We start from the raw sequence: 23264 nt of genomic DNA, 5'->3' as shown, positions 1-23264 counted from the left end.
TTTCTCTTTAGGATGGGAGTTCCTTATCTGAGAGACCAGTCCAACATCATGTCAACCTTGTAGTCTTCTAGTTCTTAAGGGTGACATGTTTACATCTTATCTCCATGGTATCACCAAGACAACCAGGTATCTCATCACAGACAAAGTGCTCAATGTTGACAGGATGGACCATATAGCAATGGTGGCACACTAGACATGTCATGCAGCATCAAAACTTGGCAATATTTCCTTGAAGCATTGATGTAGGTGATCTTGTTTATTTTGATTGATAATCAAGTGCCTTTTTAATTGGATTAAGCTTCACATATCATATTCCTAAAGGCATGGACACTATTGGTAATTACTTAGCAAAATTGGTAGCATACAAACTTACTTGGTAACAAGCAATGGAGAGCTGTTGATAGTATAAAGCACTGTGAGAATCAAATTGAATTGGATACCTCAGATGAGGTCTCAAATGTTCACAGATTTGTTATTGTGCGCATATGTTGAGATACACCAAGTGAGAAGACTGGTCTTTGACAATTACCAATGGTATCCATGCCTTTAAGTCAGTGTTTAGTGTTTGTAATATGTTGATCTACACAAGTTTTTAAATTGCACTTGATGCAATTAATATCAATGGAAATATTGGATACTTTATTTTAAGAACTCATGAATTCAATTTCTAAAGTAGCGTGGAAGAAAGGTGATGATCAAGCCAATTGTTATTTAATGACCCATGTATAAATATATCTTGAATATAAATAAATGACTTCAAAAACTATTGATGTTAAAAACACTAAGATTCATCTCATGATGAGTTGTTAAATTTTCTGAAAAAAATAATTAGAATGAACTTTGGTTTTGCTACTTTAATTAAATATAATGTCTGTTCAAGAGTTGCCTTCCCTCATTGGAACTGGTATGGTGACACACGCCTGGAAGTGTTTAACAAAACAGATGGTATACTTTGGGTTATTTATGATTAATTTAAGGTTTTTTGTATGGTGGGGGGAGGGTTTACAAATTGCCTTTTAAGCCAAGTTGGCACTCAGCCATGTGTAAGTTAGGGGTTGAATAATATCTAAGACAACAACTTGATGGTCTTTCATTAGTGAACACGCAAATTGGATTGACAAGAAGACAGTGTTGCCCTGTTACAAAGGGGGAGCTTTATAGACAAAAGACAACCTCCAAATTGTCAAAGCCTTGTACCATTGTGCCAGGATTGTCTTTTTTTCTAACAGTGTAATACAGTACTAAGTCCCTGGACTTAACTTGTTTGTAAGTCACTAGACTGCATACATTGTGTGGTATGCAAATGAGGAAGCATGTGCTTGTGACTTTTAGCCAATCAGTGACAAGCTTGCGATGACATCATCAGACATGCAGAGAATTGTATTGTAAAGCCTGGTGCCATTGTGCCAAGATCTTGTGTATTGTCAGCATTTCCTGTATGTTATAAACCTCCGCAAAACCTTACCCTGAGCCTTGTGACATAGCAACTCTCTGCTGTCTGAAGAATTCAACTTGTACCCAAATGCAGATTAACTAAAAGCTTATTGAAAAACTATAAGTCAAGAACATCCAGACTAAAAATCAGTCAAATTGCTGAATGACAATAGTTGTTCTTCTAGTCCATTAATTCTGCCTTCTACATCTAGCAACATTTATTTGTTGTTGTTTTGAATACAAAGAAGGGGTTACATGCTGTATGAACTAGTCAGTCTTTCTTTAAATAATGAGTTTATGGGCAACATTTTGTTTGGCAAGCTGTCTTTATACAACCCTCTGAAAGAAATGAATGCCCTCATTGTACCCCTGCTGATATTAACCTTGCCATTCAACTTGGTACTTTGTGACTGTATCATCTTTTGAACTAAATGTATATATTTGTTTATTGGTTGCTAAATGAAACAAAATTTACAATAAACATGTTTGTCTTCATAATCAAGGTAAATGAAATAAATGATAAATACCACAAGATACTTTATCTCTTGAAGATCAAGTTATTTCTACTTGCAAAAAGCATGCACAATCATTTGGCTTACTCAATGCATTCTGTATAATACTAGGAATCTCTCAGATAGTAATGCTATTAGCATGGTTTGTTGTACTGTCAAATAATTAGCTGTAAGGTTGGGAAGTACAAAAGTTCTTGTTGTTTACATGTATTTCCGCTATTTTGTATTTTACTCATTCTGGGTCACTACTTTTCTGTTATTTTCTAATGTTCTTAATGTCTTTTAGATGTATTGTGAATAATTATAGATTTTAAATACATTTTAATTCCAGGCATATGTCCCTGGCTTTTACTTTGTTTTTTTATTATGTTTGTCTTTTGTGTGTGTTTTTATGCCGAATAAACAATAATAATAATAATCATAAACCACCTTAAAACAAGTTATCTGAATTTAATTTTAAAAAGTTGATCCGAAAGAGGGCGCATGACCGAGGTCAACACACTTTTGAATGATCGTACTGGGCCCAATTTCAGGTCCTTTCGACAATCCTTGCCGACACAAAAAAGATTCGATTCTTGCTAAGAATCGATTCCATTTATGTTATCTTTCTTCTACTTTTGCCTATAGATTAGCGTTATGTTTCCAAAAATTAGTGTTCTTTCCAATATCGACTTTAGTAACCGGCTAATGTTTCGGTTATTTGGAAATCCGCGCCCTGACTGCGTTTGCTGGGATGCGAAAAGAGGAACCGAGGCCGAGGTAAATGTCCATTATTTATTTATTAATCAACACTTTTCCTTCATTTAAATGCATGTATGATAACGTCTGGTATTTCGTGGTTGAAAATTTGAGCTGATAGTCTTGCGTAGATTGTAAGACCTTCACAAATAACGAGTTTATTGTTAAGTAAGGAGCGAAATTCTATTTTAAAATGGCGATTTTACCCGCCGTACGTTACACGTGTTAAAGGAACACGTTGCCTTGGATCATGGATCGGTCGAGTTGGTCTTTGAAAAGTGTTTGTAACCTTTTGTTATAAAATGCATATGGTTGGAAAGATATTTTAAAAGTAGAATATAATGATCCACACAAGTATTACTCGAAATTGCATGGTTTTCCTTTTACCTCGTCGACTAGAACCACGGTCGGCCATGTATGTTTGAGTTGACTCCCATAAATGTCCGACGGAAAAGTTTCCGTATGGCGCCACCACTTTTTCATTCGAAATAAAATAATATAGTATCTAATTTATCTGATTGATGTATCCCTTTTTGTAAAAATGAGTGAAAAAGTGGTGGCGCCATACGGAAAGTTATCCTTTGTGTTCTACTTTTTACATTTTATAACAAATGGTTAGGTTACAAACGTTTTTAGTTTTCGTAGACCAACTCGGCTCCAATGCAATGTGTTCCTTTAACAGACACACTGCGCCAATAGTTAAAAAATGCTGTGTCTGACACCCAATTTCGAATGAGTTTTGTTTTCTTTTTTCAAGAAATCTATGCAAGTATTTGTGGAAAGTTTTGGTAGTGAAGTACAAAAGAAACTTCCGTTATTGGTGGCTTACGGTTGTAAAAGTTTCACCTATCAATGCTGATTTGAAAAACGTATAGCGTTAAAGAGGCCCAAAATACTAGACCCCTATAAGGCTCACAGGGGAGCCTTATAGTTTCTAGAAGTAGTGTACATGTATCTCAACATGCATTAAATAACAAACCTGTGAAGATTTGAACCCAAGCCATTTGCAAATTAGATTTTAATAACACGTCTAGAACAATATACTTATTTAGGGCTAGGCCTGGACGATATGACGATAATATCGTCACGATACGATATTGAAAACAATATCGCCAATATCGATGTTGGTTTTGAATTTATCGAAATATCGTCTCAAAATGATATTTTTTTTCATAGACGAGATCTTTCAAAATATCGAGTATTTTATTACGGATTTCTTACAATCTCACAGGTAAATAAGATTTGTTAGGGCTGATGCCGTCTTTTACAACTTCGAATGAAAGATGTGGCTGAACGCATACCTTGTAAACATCATATCTAGACATGGTGGTCTCTCTTTGCAGCGCTGAAGCATGACCAACGTTCTTGAACCGTTTATGTGCTGTGTGAATACCCGAAGCAGTATCTATCACCTCGATCCCACTGTAATTATGGTACTTTATTATTAGGGGATGCATGAACTGAGTGCTGCCGTGGCCAAGCGTGGGTGCAAAGCTTTAGGGGAAATTCTCTTGACCAGAAATCACCACGTTGTCGTCAGGAAATGTCGGACCATGTCGGACGCACTGAAAATACGGGTCCAACTACTTGCCGTCAACTCAATGTCAACTCGCTAGGTGCCGTAAACTCACCATCAAAACCTCCAGTAATATATTTAAAATCCACAAAAGAGTCATAGAAATGTAAACTATTAACCAAAAGAGAATTTTTACTAGTTTTGGTTACATTTCGGTAATAAAATGAGGGTTTTTTTTATCGTGAAAATAATTATCTTGAGGCGGCAAAAGCCGTCGGCTGCCATCTTGCTTCTTCACAGAGCTTGTATTGTACATCATGGACAACAGAGGGCGCTTTCCTGCATTTGGAACTGTTTTGGCCATACAGCTATATAAAATAGCATCGGTCGTGTTGACGGTGAGTTGACCAACACAAGCAAATCGACTGTGAATATCGATGCACAGCTATAGTGATGATTGTGAACACATTGGAATAAAAATAGCGGCACCAGGTTTTTCCTCCATGGGTTTTTAGAGATCGCAACACTCCAATCGATTGAGGTACAAATATGCTTTAATTGCTTAAGAGCCAGTGATGTAAAACAAAAAAATATTAGTTTTCTGTTTCATGGAATATGGATGTAATGTTAATTCAGTAATTTTCATCAAGGCGGTTTGAATAAAATTTATCTAATTTACGCAGTCCTTTTTTTAAATTTGTTTTTTATACACAACAGTCATGTTTTGTTTGTCTTGTCATTCTGCCTTGCGGTAAAACTGTTTTTAGCGTGCGATTGAGCCATTGTTGTCCCCTTCTGAAGGGTACTTTAAATTTTCAAAAATCTTCACGATATATCGTCATATCGGCGATATTTACCTGACGATATATCGCCAGTCAAAATTTTTCGATATCGTCCAGGGCTATTTAGGGCCTACCGCTTAAATTTGAATTCCTCAGACTATAGAGACAGTTGCTATGTGATGTCAAATGGTTTGTGCAAGCTTTTGTGTAACGTCCTGCAGATGAGCAAACCCTGAAGATTTGAACCCAAGGCATTTGCAAATTAGATTTTAATAACACGCCTGGAACAATATACTTATTTAGGGCCTACCGCTTAAATTTGAATTCCTCAGACTATAGAGACGGTTGCTATGTGATGTCAAATGGTTTGGGCAAGCTTTTGTATAACGTCCTGCAGATGAGCAAAGCCTGGTACCATTGTTCCATACACATCCATTCAGTGTCCCATAGGGGTGCTCAATCGTCTCTTATGTTACTACACAAAAAGCCTTTGTATATAGCAACCTTCAGATGAGCAAAGCCTGGTACCATTGTTCCATACACATCCATTCAGTGTCCCATAGGGGTGCTCAATTGTCTCTTATGTTACTACACAAAAAGCCTTTGTATATAGCAACCTTCAGATGAGCAAACCCTGGTACCATTGTTCCATACACATCCATTCAGTGTCCCATAGGGGTGCTCAATTGTCTCTTATGTTACTACACAAAAAGCCTTTGTATATAGCAACCTTCAGATGAGCAAACCCTGGTACCATTGTTCCATACTCATCCATTCAGATTTCCGTTGGGGTGCTCAATCATCTCTTATGTTACTACACAAAAAGCCTTTGTAATTAGCAACCTTCAGATGAGCAAACCCTGGTACCATTGTTCCATACTCATCCATTCAGAGTTCCGTAGGGGTGCTCAATCGTCTCTTACATAACCAAGCGAAAGCTTGCCACTTAGCATGTGACAAAGCAACTGTCTGGATAATTCAAAGTGTTCAAATGTAATTGTTATACCTCGGTAAAAAAAACCTGAAGTTTGATTGGTCGAGAACCAAAGTTAGGCTCTATCAGTCATCGGAGTCAGGAGAAAAATTAACGGAAAACCCACCCTAGTTTTTGCATGTTCAGCCGTGTCATGACATGTTTAAAATAAATCCGTAATTATCGCTATCGAGAATTGATATTGTTTTAATGTTTTCTCAAAAAGTATAAGCATTTCATGGAACAATGATATTTCAAGAGAAGCCTTTCACCATTACCTTCTGTAAACCCTGTAAATTATTTGTAAATCTGTGAACTTTTTTTTTTTTTTCTGTACCGAAAGTGTATAATGGCTTAAAGTGTGAATTAAAAACTCTTATACTCAATATTGCTTGTATTTAAACCTTTGTGAGGGTACATGCATAGAAACTCAACTTGTTTATTTTCCTTTCTTCTAGATTGACTTTTCAACATTCCTCATGACACACTAAGCATCATGAGGTGGACTCAACATACAAGCAACATGTGACAGTAAACTGAAGATGTAGAGGCATCATAGAAATACAATGAACTCATTGGCACTATTGGACCCAGACAGATTCCTAACATCTACTGCTATTTGAAACGATCAAACCATGGAGGAGTACATCGAGTGGTAGATTCTAATGATGGCCCAGATGAACTGCTTATGACACAACCTCAGAAGGTAGGTACAAAATGTATACTGCACTTAAAACTCAGATTGAACTCAAGTACAGCAGAGACTGCCCTCAATGCTTAAAATATGTAAACGACTACGGACCAAGTGACTAAATTTAAAACTAAGGGTTTCTCTCTGCTTACAGTCAATTGACAACCCAACAATGGTCGGCAATGCGAAGGACATCATTCAAGGGTTTTCATTTGTTTTTATTTGTTTTATTTCTTCGGACAATACAACTCAAACCAGCACAGGCCGTCCAGGGGAAGGCAAAAGTATAAAAAAACACCTGTTATTAAAAAGATGTGCCCTCCCAGACCTAGCTCAAAAAAAGTAAACATTATAATGCTCTACATAACACATTTTAAAATAGTAGTGACAATTAAATTAAAAGATGGCAAGTATAAGCAATACACACTGCCTAGCCCTACCTCTTGAAAATTCCAACACTTTGAATGTCTGGCATATTGATGTGGCTGGGTGCCTAAGGTTCCCTCGCAAACCTGCTGCTCAAAACATGGTATCCTTTGCAATCTAGCTTTTCAGCTGCAAGTAAAACTGACACGCCTCCCCAAAAAAACTATTCATTCAAGCTGGACATAGCTTTACTCAACACATTGGTTTACATGGATCTATTTTTAATCAGAAACATTAAGAAAAACAGAGTTGTTTTAAATTTGAACAGCGGCTACAGAATGATCTCATGCGGATAGTGTACGACGTTTAGTGAATACGGATGTTTTGTTTTTTTCGGAGTGAATAATTCAACTGCCTAGAGCAAGGCTTACCACATTGGTTTACATGGATCTATTTTTAATCAGAAACATTAAGAAAAACAGAGTTGTTCTGTTTGAACTATTACCTTTTTATGGCCAAATAGACATCGTAGATGCCGGTTAAAAACCATTTTACTCAAAAACAATTTGCATTTAGTTATAAATAATTCAAGTAAAAAATGCACCTCTCCGCACGGCTTTTTCAACCGAGAGTCAAAAACTGCTTATCTATGATATTGATATGCAATGACCCTTTGACGTCATTGGCGCTTTTTCCCAATAGCGTTTGTGCACGGGTTCACCAGCTTTGGCCAATTGAGGGCGCTATTTTCTACATCAAATAGCACTGATGAAGCCACAATTCCTTTGTCGTGTGGGTTTGTTTGACCTCACGTTTTTTCAGAATTTGGCTTGGAGAGTTTCAGAGAAAAAAAACATTTTAACCATGTTTAAGCGTGAGGTAAGAGACTCATTATTTTTTTTCAGTTTCCTATTTACTGTGACATCTATTACAAAAATGTAAAAACTAATATATTTGAGCATTCTGTAGCCGGCCTTTAAATAAGATCTAGATTGTCTCATAGAACATGTGCACCTTTCAGTGGACAAGGGGTTTGGCCTAATTGAAGTAAGCCCTTCCTCAAAAAACAAAATGTGTAAAGTCTCATTACATGAACATCACATAAAAGGTTAAAACTTATGACCTCTCCTTTCTTGTGTTTAGTGTGAAGTTTCCAACACAACCTTAACTGGAGCTCTTCGATGTCTGTTCACCCAGCGCCTTGCCAACTACTGCGTGTTGTTTCAACTCAGGGAATTATGTGACTACATGTAACTGGATTGCTTTGATGTCTGTTCACCTCTCATTGATAACACTCACCATGAACTACTGTTTGGTTTTACCAACCCAGGGAAGTAGGGATCTACAAGATGTCAATGAGGCATGATAGATGCAATGCTACAGAGATGCCATTTCTACAGGACTATGAATACTTGGACTTCTATCAAGCCATAGATACAAGACTTTAAGACACAATGCTGTTCAAGACAAACTGTTGATGGACTTTAGACCTGCATTAAAAACCTTCCTTGCTGGAACATTTCTTGACACTGCAGACAAACACTGAACTAAGGATCTTGGCCATCAAACTGAGATGGCAATTGACAGAGGAAATAATTTCTACAAAGACTCTTGGAAATCCAACCAGTGTTCATCATTTTCATCAAACAGTGTTTAAAGCAAGGAACGTTTCTTTGTTGATACTAACAATCTGTGAATGACTTCTTGGCTTCTTTAAGCCAAGTATTATATGTCATCAATTAATGGAACACTTAAGTGACACCATGATGACATGATATGAGACTTTGCTCTTTGTGTGGAGATGCAGAACATTTATAGATAACTCTTTGACCCCAGAGTGACATGAGGTCACCTGGGGTCATAGTGAAGCAGAATATGGACATTCATCTGGAGGAATTGAACAGGATCATTTTGAATTATTTACTTTGTATGAATTTATTAGCCCCTCACAAAAAATAGTAAAAGGTTCAATTTAAGAAGATGCAATGAAGGACAAATTATCCTATCTGATGAATATCAAATCCAATGATATAAGTTGTAAGGACAAGTTGGGATGTTTTACTGCAATCTCCTAAAACGTAAAACCAATAAATTTAAAGATTCAACCCTGAAGTACACAAAATTAGCATTACATGTGCTCAAACAATTCTACTCCTTAAAAAAGGTAGCATAAAATCCGATGGTTGACACAAAGGTCAATATAAAACCATAGAACTAATAAATGAGCAACATGTTTATATGTCAATTCTATTTTTTAAAAGGTACCACTAATTGACAAAAAATCAATTTATACCAAGACCAAATACACTTAAACGATTTCACTTTTCCCGAAAGTGGTACATTTGAAAGCTGACTGATGAAAAATACCAAGTACATTATTTGATACAAGCAGTTATTGTGAGGGGCTTAAATAATACTAAGACTTGTGACCACATGTTAACAAATAGGTCTTGAGCATAGACTTCTTTCTGCACAAAAAGTGTACACAGATTAAACAGGAAAAAAACATACAATCTTGCATAATATTATGAAAAGTATGAAAAGTTGTTTCAGTTTTTTGTTTGGGGAAAAAGGGAGCAACACACAATTTTTCAGCTGTTGTCTTTTATCAAATTTTAGCTTTTTAAGTTGAAAATCTGGTACAAAATGTAAACTTGCGGGAAATGCCATGCATTGCTCAAGATCCATCTTTTTGTAAGCATGTGGCATGTATAAGATAAATGGTACAGCATTGGTTACTTTAGTTAGGATTTAGCTTTTTAATGAACTACATACTAAGGTCAGTCTGTAATTGATTAAATGATATAATCAAATATTTTAAGGCAAAATACTTGTTGAAAATATTACCCAAGACCAATCTCCAATGAAAACATACACAAGTTTTAAAACTGTTTTGTTTTCTTTTTCTTGACACCAATCTACAGGCGTACACTTTTGAGATAAGGTACCAATACCCATTACAATAAATAGAAATAGAAACAAAGCAGATTTGTTTTTGGACAGGTTCAACTTTTGATGACGTACATTGTATCTTTAAAACTGCCACTTTTGCCAGATAACACTAGATCATTTCAAAATTCCCTTTGACACAAGGGTTGACGATTCTCTTGCCATTTTCAGAAAACATCTTAAACATTTATTCCATGAAACCCAGGTATTTCCTTTTCAAGTGATCTCTCTTATAAAACTATTGTTTGAATTCAAATTTAGTATTGTTATTGTAACCAATGCTGTACCTTAATGGTTTATGTATTTAAAATAATAGTCCTAGGGGAAACACAAAGAGTGCATGTTGGTAGCTGGATACAAGATTGGTGATACATGAATTGTTCACATTTCTGAAACCACAAAGTATTTAAATGCATGTACACTAGTTGTATCTGCTGATGTGATAGTGTTCATACATGCTCCTCTACATTGTTACAAGTAATACTCTCTTTAATTACTCTACTGATTTTGTCAGATGACAGGTCAGAATGAGAAGGATAAGAAAGGAACTGTCAGTTTTTCACAGCGTTTTAAATACAAATCTGTATGAAAAACACAAAATTCAATATTTTTGAAAAGTGAAAAAAACCTTGAATTACTTACTTATTGCATTAAGATGTGGTACTCATACTAACAATTATTGACGCTGATTCCAGCTGGAAAAAAGCGTCAATTGACAAGAATGCAGCACAAGAATGCAGCATTCTTGACACTTGTAGCCTAGTGGTTAGGGGAAAACCCCTAAATGACACACACTTTATGATTTGTCTTTCCATTATGGCCAATCTTTGCAGTGAGATTGGGATATTTGTAAAAGGTAGTGAGATGGTCACTGAAACTAGCAGGGCCCTCCTCACGTTTGACTAGGCAGACATCGAGTTGTACTTTACCAAGTTTGCTATCCAAAATGCTTCATATTGTGGCAGTTCTTGTGTTAACCAGTCTTGTACCCTAATATAAGATTGTTTCATATTTGCTGCATTTCAAAATGATTGCCAAAACTTTTTTTCTTTTTCTTCATTCTGGATCTTCCTTTTACTCTCCAATTTCCATGTGCAACATTCCACTTTTTCAAATTTTTTAATGAAATCCAATGCAGTGTTACTAATGAAACATTTAACTGTGTTCTACCAACAGCTCATGAATGTATCCCCTCCCCTTTTTGGCACCCTGGTGCATGCAAGCCATCCTGGTACTCGCACGAGTGTTCCCTGCCCGCAGGTGTCGGCAGGCTGGTCGGTGGGTTGCCCTCTGTCTGCATTTAACTGGCGTTCGGCTGTTTTGTGATGTGTCATCTTTCCCGGTCATGTAGTCTGGATGAATCAAGGACCCAAAGTTGGCTACAACATGGTAGGGTCTTTTGAACTTTAATAACCAGTTCTTTCCATAGAGGACGATGTGTCTACTACTACTCCAGGCATTGTGCATGGACAGAACACCTTAAACACCTACTCTGAAATTCTCACTGTAACTTCTGGACTTGGAATTGTCTCATGAGTATACGATCAATGACGGTGAAATATGAACCTATGGTGCACATTTAGAGTTGTACTGACATCTGTGTGATAACAGTCACTACCTCAGCTTGCCAAATCATGTAGATAATGTCTCCATCTTATTCTCTCTGCTCTGCATTATATATTCAACCCCCAAATCCTTTTGATCTCTGAAAATGAGATTCAAACATTTACCTGATCTAAAACCTGAAAATCTAAAAAGCCCAAAGAAACTAGTGCATGATTTAATTCAACTACTTAGAAAATGTTCCTCAAGAGAAATACAACAAACAAATCTACTTCATGAGCACAAATAGTAATAAACTACACTATCTAGAATAATTCTGATGAATAAATAGGCAATTTCATCTTAGCTAGTACATGAAATGAAATCAGACAATGCAAATAACTCTATGAAAACACAAAATCAATTCTTAAAAATCGCTGTAGGTCATGTAATGATCATTAGTATAAATAAACACTTGTCAGTAGGCAGCAAGTTTTAAACATTTAAAAGGAAACTATGAAGCACAAAGTTGCAATCTGAAGATTTTATTGAAAAAACTGAAATGCCTCTGGAATTCTAGAGTGCTAATCCACCTCCAATTAAGTTCAAATTGTTGCCATTTTAACGACTCGGCACAAAAGATGTTGCCAACAAAATATCTAAACCTTGTCATTCTAGGAAAATGTAAGTTTAAAATCAAACTTCAAAAACAAATCCTAAGAGGAGGCAATTATAGAAATACAAATTGGATTCTGAACATCTTTATGATGTTCAAATAGTTCCAAAGCTATAAAGGATATCAAATAAAATAGACAGTTTGTCCACAATTGTGAAGATAAACATTCACAGGAGATTAAATCAAAACAAGTTGGTGAATTTAAAACAGACTATCTTGTGCTAAATCTTTTCACTTAAAAAGCTTTTGCAAAAAGCATCAGCTTGGATAAAATACCTGATGAAAGTTTCCTGCACTATTCCACTGAACAGAATTTAAAAAGGTCAACATTGTCTGACATCCAGACTCAAAATTGACCAGTATAGAGTACACCATATTATGAGGTACCAGTCTATGTTAGACATCAGCCTCATATTGGTTGTCATGAAGTTGTGTGTTAGAATACCAAGATTAAAAACCAATCTTTAAAAAGAGGCCTTTTAAACTGTATTTAACTTGCAGTCATGAAAATAACAAAATTGTTAATAGAGTGTTGCAGTCATAAAACAATGAAGTTTTAAACAGGGATATTACTTTACAATTGGAAAGTAATAAATCAACAATTGAATATTGACCTTTCCGGCTAGACTGCAACACAAGGTCCCACATAGGGGATAAAATAGGATGCCAAACTCTTCAAACATCTGTAAAACAAAATGACCTGGTGTGTAGATGGAGAGCACCATACTATAACTAGGGCTGTAAATGGGGCGATGTGGTGGAGGTCTGTCCCCCCGTAGTCATGGAAACTTTGGTGTCCGATACGGGGGTCCCAGTCCTGTCAGATAGGTCCATGGTCATTTTAATTGAAGTTTGAATTCATGTACTGTAACTATACATCCTCAATAATGTGTATCTAGGAGTAGTATGCATAACAGATAGTCTTCAATCAAAGGCAATACCAAGCATTAAGGGTCTTAGGAAAACAAGATTGTATGAAAACAGCAAGAGGATTGTTACAGCCAGAATGTAACAACCTTAAAGATGGAATCAAGGCATGGTCATATCTGAAGGTTACCAATCAAATCTTTTAGGCATCAGACAAAAACCTGCTTTTGAATCACATGAAATTATTGTTTACAGCAGTGAAGAGACCAGCTGATATTTCTTTGAAATTAATGGAATCTTTCACAAAGAAACAATGATGAAATAAAAACCATCCTGGCAGATGCTGGTTGTTATTGAATGAGATGCCAGTCCAAACAAGAAAAAAGAAATCATGGGCTGCAGCAGGCACTGAGCCCTTGTAAAATCACACTCTGTGAATAGTCAGCGCTTTTTGTGAAGTTTAAAAAACCTCAATTCAAGCTCAAAATTATGCAAACAAAATCCCTTTTGCTTTCCACTGAAGTCAAACCATGAACAGCTAATCATTTTCTCTTGGGGAAACTGTTCAACTTGAGTAGAGTCTATCTAGAGTACATGTACTCAACTACATGTACTATCAATCCTATCCTGCCATGCCTTGAAATTCTCATGAAGGGTCACAAACTTTCTCAAAGTTTCTGATGAGGCCTGGTTGAGTGATCAACTCAATTTTTGTGGCCATTGAATGACCAAACCACTGTTTGGAAGGATAAATTTGGTCTAAACTTAAAGTTAAGCAAAGGCCTCATGTTTTCCAAAATGGAAACATGTTGAACCTTGAAAAATACGTAGTCATTTTGATAAAGATGTCCTGGAAGTCCTTCAAAGTGTTTGTTTTTCTTTTTTTCACCCATACATAATCTATTTTTCACTACCATCTTTGAGATAGTCGCAGATTTAAACTAAATTGTTGCTCTCTTTGTTTCATTAAATTACAAAGACAAGACTCAATTGTTAGCTCAATTTTGATGTGATGCTGAAAGTGCCTTACCCCTGGTCATCTCAGCAAATTCACTTCCTGAATCTCATAAATTCACAATTATCTGAGCTTCTCATACTCATCCTGGAGCTGCAGTTATTCTAAGTAGCCAGTACTTTAACTAAAACAAATGACTAAACATTTGGCTCAATCTTATCTGGATGGCACACTGCTAGGGTTGACTCTCCCCACAAAGTCAGAATTTTAAAGATGAAGGACTTTCAGGACATCATAAAAACCCTGCTTGGTATTGTTCCAACCTTGTTCCCTCCAACAGCCCATATTAACTAGATTGGTTTGCAAAGAAACAATGATTGGAATTTCTGTATGGGTGTGAATCAATCTACCTTCTTATGGCATCACACCTACTGGTGCAAGAGTAGACTCTTTGGACTGTGTGTGTTCTCTGCACAGATAAGACCATAACCAATTATTGTTTGGGTGAAGAACTCTAGAGAAGAGATTGGTAGATACAGTTGGTTTACTTCCCAACACTAGTCAATCTATCAATAGATTACTTGGTCTACCATCGTGGAATGTCATAAAGGTATTCCAAAATACCATCTATGTATACTTGAGGTCAAACCTGACAAAATGAACTTGCAAACCACATTTTGAAGTGTCCCATGTTTATAAAGTAGGGAGGATTACAACTGGAACAAGGTTGGTATTGACCTATTGTCATTTGCATGTTGACCATATTCCGAGGGAAACAATTTGTGTCTTACATAGAACACAGTAGATGAAAGGTTGATGTACATACCCTAATATCTAAGTGTTTGTAACTGAAGTGCAAATCGTAAAGCTCAAACTGTGCAACTTCTTTCTATGAAGACAACAACCTTTGCTCAGCAATGACCTTATGCAGTAACGTCCTAACATCTTAGAGGTAAAGCAATAATGAAACAATAGAAAACACACATCTATGTATGGCTCACAGAATGGGCCAATGAGCAACCTTCTGTTGATCTCTAGCTGAGGGGACTCTACTCAAATAATGTTATGTGCATAAGGTCTATAGCAAGAGTTGTATAGAGGGCCTAAGAAATGTAAGCTTGTGTCACATGGTCTAGACTTGGGAATGTCCCTCTGTCTTAGATCAGGCTGGTCATAATCAAGACGCATAGATAAATGACAATAGGTCAATATCCTTTGATTGAAGACTATCAACTAAGCTCCATGCATTTTAGGGCTGTATACACCATTGGTCTTAGCCAAATCAGAAAGGAACACCACAACAGTTTTTAAGAGAGAAAGATCACTGCTCAAACAGTATCTGTTAAATGTTTTTCAAGGGAAAAATGAATGATTATCAGTTTGTAATTTTGAAGCTGAGTAGCTCGAACAAACAGAAATAGTCCAGTTACTCATAAAGGCTGCCTGCAAAAGAAATAATTATGAATTTTCACAGATTTGAAACAGTACAGTATTTGATGTTGAAGTCAAATTTCTTGATCTCATAGAAATAATCCAGCCTGTAAAAGCTTTAAATTATGATGGGTTTTTATGTTAGTAGAGTCAAGGAAAGATCACACTCTCACACACTCAAAGAGGAAATATTTTCTTTTAAGTGCATTGTAGAACCATATCAAACACAAAAATGAATTGAATTCTGAGCAATGCTGTGCGTCAAACTTGAGAATTGCTTGTAAAATCTGAAAACATAACATAGAGGGATTAGGGGATGTTTGTGGCGACTCAATACCAATGGTGTATACAGCCTTTATTCAGACATTCTAATATTCATAACTAGCCACTTGTACTTTAGTAACAAGACAGACAGTGATAATTTATCAGGTCAGTAACAATTAGATTGGATTCGCTGCTGAAAATAGGAAAACTACAGCCAGTTAAATATGGTAGATGATGGTACTTAATACTGCCTGTATAGGACTCACCTTCAGTAACATGTAGCTTCTGACTTTCTTTTAGTTCTGCACAATTTAGTTGAAGTCATTGTCATCAAGCAGGTTGTGGGTGGTATAGCTTTGAAGTTAACAAGGTAGATGAGAAGTAGAAATAGCTCACTTAGGATTGTTAAGTTGATACTTGCTATTCAATATTATCCTACTGGATAAATAAGACTTGCATTCACAAGGTTGTGGGTCCAAATCCTACCAGGCTATTCCCTGATGATTATGATTTTTCAATAATAGGTTTAAGCACAATCAGGAAAATGCTCAGTACATCACACTAGGTATGATAGTGATACAGAGATCAAGTTTCAGAGAAGGAATTTAGTTGAGAGGTTTTCCAGAAAGAAAACAAAATGATAATTTAGCAAGACTACAGGCACCATGGAAGTTTTAAACATGAAGATGGGGGATAATACAAGCATTAGTAGTTCTTTTATCATCCTTACGTTGGTGACAGCAAAAACAAGATATTTGATTCATTTTATGCTCTAGGTAGGCAAATATGACAACAAATCTGGTATGTTGTGTTTTAAGTGTGCTTTGGACACCAGAATAAAAGTAATAAACAGTCTTCTAAATGATCAAACAGTGATTCCAATAGAATGCAATTTAAATGAGTGTAGGATAGATCGTCCAGCATGTAGGAAGCTACTCAAAGTCTATGGTACAGTAACAAGATCTGGTTTGAATTGCGTTGCTATAGAATGTAACTATGTAGACAATGGGTAGCATACGATTACAACTTAGAGCAGGCCCTGGGAAATTCTATAATTTTAGGCAGGAATCGGTTATATTTGATAGAACATGTAGTAAAAAGCAACATTTGAGACCCTCGCTTGAAATAACAAGATAAGTCAGTGGTTAGAGACAGTAATTAAACCCACTGTGGATTTAACAAAGACCTAGGAGTAGTTGACATAATTCACTGTGGAAAATAGCTCTCTTAGGAATCTCTCCCAAAACATTTTGGGAACCCTGGATTTTGAAAACCTTGAGTCCCGGCATAATTTGCTCTAAACCTGTGAAGCAGCTGATACGCTGTTTGTAATAAGTTCTCCAATTGGCTCCAGAGAAAAATTTAAAACACTGTTTAGAAATGTGTGTGTAGTTTTCTCTTTACCCCCTTGTAAACAACAAAGTTGGTGACTAATGAAGGAAACGTAATGTAACATGGAGCCAAAAGTTTGAATATAGGCAGGACTTGCATGGTCTCATAAGGAAATAAATTATAAATTTAAGCAGCTCATGATGAAACAAAACAAACATGTTTATGTTTCTAATGAAAAGTAGAGGAATATAGGTTTCTTTGTTGAACTTAGATCAATAAATAGTATGGAAACTTTGTTATAGTTTAGCTTTTCCCCAGGGCCTGCTTCTAGGTTTGCATGTGAGCTTAGTGTATAGTGGTTATGCATACAGCATACTCCGATACACATGAGGATGTATAGTAATGTGTACAGTGCATGAATTCATAAAACATCAATTAATCTTACCATGGACAAATCAGAAGGCGGGACTGGCAAACCCTGTATCGATCAAAGGCACCATTAGTATCCCTGACTACCGAGGGGCAGACTAAAAAGAGGCGGATCCAAGGTCAGAAAAACAGAGGGGGTTAAATTTGCCGGAGGTCCTGTCTTGAGAAAGAAGGGGGGGGAGTAGGTTTGGCAGATCTAAAAAGGGAAATAGTGATGCAACTACCGATGCATGTTTTAATGTTGACAGAAACAATTGTTTTAACTTGACATATTTGGATGATTATGTTACAAATATCCTTGTCAGTCAGTGCAACAACAGAATATCTCAATTGTAAAAGTCATCTCGCGCGCAAACACATGATAAATTTGTTGTATCTTGGCGCCTTTTGGTTTTGTTGGTACATCCTGGTTCTTTTAAGTGAGATACAACTTTTAAAACGTTCAAACTTGCGTGAATTGTTAATGCTACTTAAGGAGATACAATGTTTTTGCACTGATGTGACGATATCGTAGTACACCAAACCAAAGTTTTACTTAACCGTGATTAATGCACAATGTTTAGAAAAGTTTGTGCAAGACACCAGCTTGTCATCTTGGTTATTTGTACGATGTATTGCAATACACAGTACAGATTACGATAATTAAACCAGAGCTGCAAATATTGGCCAGAAAAAAATATTGGCATGTGCAAGTAGTTGCAAAACGAAACAAGCATTTGGAATCAGTTGTTCTAGTTGGAACAAACAAGAACCCAATCTGAAAGAGGAAAAATATGGGAATTTGATAAGGGGAAATATTGTACCCCCCCACACTAAAATGAAATAGGTAGAGGCCTATTTGAAGGAGGCAGGACTTTCCGGCACATAGTGCCCCAGACATTGAATAGGGGGAGATTCAACCGAGGTGTTGAATCTCCATTGGGTCCGCCAATTGCCACCACTCGTCAATAAATACAGCCACAAATGGTGCCAAATAGTGGCACACCAGGAATACATTACAGATGTGCTACTCAAAAACATGTAAGGGCATGCAAACAAAACAGGAAACTTGATCCAGTGACGTCCAAATGGAGAAAAATTGCCATAAGGCATAAATGAAAGCATAAATTGTGATCTGTTGTTTGAGTAATTTTAGTCATGTACAAGTAGTTATCTTGGTACGTTGATCATCTCATGTATGAATAAGGTACATGTATGTAACGTTCATAACATACGTTACATAGCAGTGTAACATGTATGTTGGAACAAGGACACAGCGTAAAAAGCTCCTTGTTTTACCTTCGAACTATCAAGATTCATAAACTGACACAAATAAATGTGAGTAAAATACTAACAGACTTTCAACTAAAGTTTGCCTGTTTGCAATAAAAATTAAACACTTTGGACGTTTGCATGTTTGCAACAAACACATTGGGCGCAAATGAATTTGAGTGCCTTACATTGTTTTTGAGTAGCAGAAGAGTTTGGCATCACTCCCAAACCCTTCATGTTATGTGGGACCCCAACCTAGCTACAAGTTAAATCAGTACTGGTATTTAACTCTGGCATTTTATACACACACACACACAATTTATCAGTTCAATTTAGAAGTGTTAAGATTTAAAAGCACAACTTTTACTGCAAAATCTCTGAAACTATTCCGTTAATAATCTAAATAATTGCCTCAAAAAGGATGCACAAAATAAGGAACTTCAAACTTCGTAGCGATATTTTTATCTTACTGGCAACAATTTGACTTAGCGGAACATCTTTCTAGCTTAAAAATATACTTAATGACAATAACTTAAACGATTGGCAAAGTTCTGTTTTTGAACTGTAGCTAAGCAATATCTCTAAACTTCCAGTGGAACTCGTTATTCATTCAATGACTCCCTACAAAAGTAAGCATACTTTTGAAGAAGTTTATATGTCTCGTAGATAACCACAATTTCCTCTTAACTTCTAGTGGAACTCGTCCCAAAACTAAAAACATCACTAATAGATTCATTGACTTCCTACGAAAGTAAGCATACTATTGAAGAACTTAATTACGCCTTTTAGAAGAATAAAAAATACTGTTCATTTTGATCATGAACCGTTTCTCCTTACAGGTTGTTTAATGTCGCGAATAGTTTGTGGACAAATCTTACGATTAATAAGAGACAATAACCTTACACACTTAATAGTTGCTGTTTGTGCTCATGAAGTATACACTGAAATACAGAATTAATTATAACGCATATATATACTTATAAATACGCTTTTCAACCCCAAGTGAACCACATTGGTTCAATAAAAGCATGCCTTTAAAACAACTACAATAAGATCTTTTAGTCGTCAATAAATTTTAATTAGGTATCATGCACATTAAACTGTGGGTTGCCACCTTATTTGAAAATTTGTTTCCATGTACTTTCAAAGCATAAAATGGTAGCTTACATGTATGCTTAACGTGCTCCCCCCCCCCCCCCTAAATCTAGTATCGAAGAGCGGAGAAATTAATTAGAGACATTTGAAACATGATTGGTATTGCTGTAAGGATAGAGGTCTAAAAATCGCAAGATGGTCAGAGAAAACTCGCATAAATGATGTCCATTTGTTTATACTTTACATGATTTGAATCAAACCCATGACGCAACTAATTTAATTATACAGTGGATGATTTCAGAGTAGGCGTTGATGGCGCTTTCTCCATGGGCAATGTCGGGAGTCGTAGATAGACTACATCCGACTCTATGGTAAAGTAAACTGATTATTAGAGCTCATTAGATCCTTCCCTGTTACAGTCAATATTGGGGGCTTTGGCCACACAGACTTAGATTGGGGACTGCTGAACACATTGCAGTAAGCCACTCACTGGTTGGTGTTGATGGAGGGCACTCACTGACTTAGTCTGCTGACACTTGTGGGCGGGGAACACTTGTGCGAGTACCAGGGGTGGCTTGCATACACTGGGGTGCCACTCCTTTTTTTTAGTTTGTTTTTAAAGGTCAAAGTTCAAAGGTCAAATTTATGAATATTCATGTACATATGAATAAAACAAGAGACATGAACATTTGTGTATACTTAGTCTTTATTTCAGACTCTGCTGCCCTCTATGTCCTTTCCCTCCCCATATATCAAGTCCCTAGCACCCCCCCCCCCAAAGCCCCAACCCTAATACCCCCCCCCCCCCCAATAATAACCCCCCCCCCCCCCAATAATAACCCATAGTGCATCTGCTTTCTATTTCAATACAAGTTGCAGCACTATTTTGGTATGTTGACTTAAAGGGAAGGTACTATTTTTCAAGGAGCTTAAGTTGTCTTACAAGTTTCTTTAAGTTGTCTAACAAGTTTAATAAAAATTGTAACAGTTTCTTTGTGACCTTTTTTATAAATCTCTTTTAGAGATGAAAAACACAAGTTTTTCTTGCGTTTAAAATACTCAAACAGTTTGAAATTTGGTAGAAATTGTGCAACTCTTTTAGAGATGAAAAGCACAAGTTTTTCTTGCGCCAAATTGCTCAAAAAGCAGAACAATTATTTAGTTGAAACTGTTAGCCAGGTTTTAGAGATAAAAAGCACAAGTTTTTCTTGCGTTTAAAATGCTCAAACAGTTTGAAGTTTGGTAGAAATTATGCAACTCTTTAGAGATGAAAAGCGCAAGTTTTTCTTGCGCCAAAATGTTTAAAAGCATAACAAATTTAGTTGAAACTGTTAGACAACTTTTAGAGATGAAAAACACAAGTTTTTCTTGCATTTATTATGGAACTCTTTTAGAGATGAAAAGCGCAAGTTTTTCTTGCGCCAAAATGTTTAAAAGCATAACAAATTTAGTTGAAACTGTTAGACAACTTTTAGAGATGAAAAACACAAGTATTTTTTAGTTTTGTGAGAAAAGACACATGCTGGTTTTATGTGTTACAAAAAGGTGTCGTCCAACAACTCTTTGTAGTTTTAGCAGAAAATGTTTCCTTTAACTAAGGTTATTGAACTTTGTGACCTTTTTGGTCGTAGCTTGTACCTTCCCTTACATTCACAATCAACAATACCAGAAGTGTTTCAGACCTTTCTTATCATCACGCCATCTTGTTGGGCAAAGCAACTTGTTTTTGTAAAAAAGTTTGTGCATACTAGTGACACTAAGACTTTGCATTTGTGCAATTTCACCATCTGTGTACAAACAGGTGTCATTGGTGATAAGTAAGGATACTTGTGAGATCAATATTTGGTAAAGATCTCTCTTTTTAGTATGTGTGGTTCCGATGGAACCGGTTTACACAACAATTCAGACAAAACGCTGTGTCAAGCGGATGACTCGTAAAACTGTCTGATTAACATTGATTCATTGGATGTTAAACTGTCAGGTCATTGCTCAGATGACTTGATTTGGCATCGTTTCATTATCTGTGCACAGATTGAACGCTTTAATGATGCCTTCTGTGTAAAAAATAACTTATCTTTATTGACGTTGCTTTGCCCTTCAGAAAATAACCTTTTTGTTTTTGCCGATATGAGAATGAACTTTCTGTTCAATGCTCAGGTGATCTAAGGTGGCAATGTTTCATCTGTGTACAAACAGGTTACACTGTTCAATTGTGCCTTGTATTTGAAACATCAACTTGGCCTCAAAAAGGTTGACTTTATCAACAGCAAGAGCAGTCTGTACATGCCATTGGCAATGCTGCTCTGCCCATCACATTTGTGATTAGAAAGGGCTAATAATTTTGATTGGCCACGGATGTAAGTTTTGATAGATCGCTGTAACATGACAAGCAATATTTCAAAGCTATCACTTAATGTTCCTTCATGACAGATCAACCAACAATAGTATAATGGCTGATTGATTTCTAGCCTTGGTTTGTTTAGCCGATTGAAGAAAACAAATAGTAAAAACAAGATGGCGTTTGCGTGATAAAGGTCAGTGCTGCAACAAGATTGAAATAGAAAGCAGATGCTTCCCATCCCAACACATAATAAAGTACAAAATAAACACAACAGAGTTTCTTTTATTCTTTCATAAACACTTTGTACACTGGCACATCATTCCCTATAAGGTACACACACCATCATTGGTTCCTTGATTTTAAAATTAAAAAGTGAGATAATTATTTCAAGATGTACTCCTGCTATATTCAAGTCTTGGTACCAGACTAATCTGCATCAATTATATTTCAAAGATGCTGTCCGTATGTATTACAAATCATGACATTGACATGTAAAGGTTTTTTCCTCTTACAAAGTGTTTTCTACAAATGACCAATGAAAGTGTGTGTACCGCGTTTTTATAGAAGTCACCTATGGAAGGTTAAAGTTGTCAGCTCATTGCTTGATACATGACAGTAGGAGGAGGGAGTATTAGATTGGCAATGAGTTTAATTGCAGTCAATGCAGGTTTGCAGTATTTTTGTTAAATCACAGAAGTCAGAGTTGTGTCGAATCTGTATCGTCTTAACATTTCAATTTGATACTTCTTCAAATTCCTTCACTCTTGAGATTAGAGTGATCAAGATCAGTGCTTTATGGTAGCTGATCGTCAGCATTTAGCTAAGCACATATCAGTGCTTTATGGTAGCTGCCCGTAAGCAATTAGCTAAGCACATATCAGTGCTTTATGGTAGCTGATCGTCAGCAATTAGCTATGCACATATCAGTGCTTTATGGTAGCTGATCGTCAGCATTTAGCTAAGCACATATCAGTGCTTTATGGTAGCTGCTCCTAAGCAATTAGCTAAGCACATATCAGTGCTTTGTTATAGCTGCCTGTAAGCAATTAGCTAAGCACATATCAGTGCTTTATGATAGCTGCCCGTAAGCAATTAGCTAAGCACCTATCAGTGCTTAAGG

At 36.3% G+C, this 23264-nt stretch overlaps 2 protein-coding genes across 6 annotated transcripts in view; both read left to right on the top strand.

Annotated features, from left to right (window-relative positions):
* The window catches only part of LOC139936475 (E3 ubiquitin-protein ligase TRIM33-like), a 109678-nt gene that overhangs the window by 16072 nt on the left and 70342 nt on the right, over positions 1-23264 (top strand). For 2 of the 5 annotated variants that reach the window (XM_071931289.1, XM_071931287.1), the window contains exon 7: positions 12-2304. The exons of the other annotated variants lie outside the window; for them this stretch is intronic. The gene's annotated coding sequence lies outside the window, so the exon portion shown is untranslated. Of the gene's footprint in view, positions 1-11; positions 2305-23264 lie in introns of those variants that run through there. 5 annotated transcript variants of the gene reach the window in all.
* The window catches only part of LOC139936467 (transcription intermediary factor 1-alpha-like), a 120030-nt gene that overhangs the window by 34715 nt on the left and 62051 nt on the right, over positions 1-23264 (top strand). The window lies entirely within an intron of this gene.

Source organism: Asterias amurensis, chromosome 4, assembly GCF_032118995.1.
Source record: "Asterias amurensis chromosome 4, ASM3211899v1".
Classification (NCBI taxonomy): Eukaryota; Metazoa; Echinodermata; class Asteroidea; order Forcipulatida; family Asteriidae; genus Asterias; species Asterias amurensis.
The sequence above is the reverse complement of the archived record's forward strand: the minus strand, read 5'-3'. Positions and strand labels throughout refer to the sequence as shown.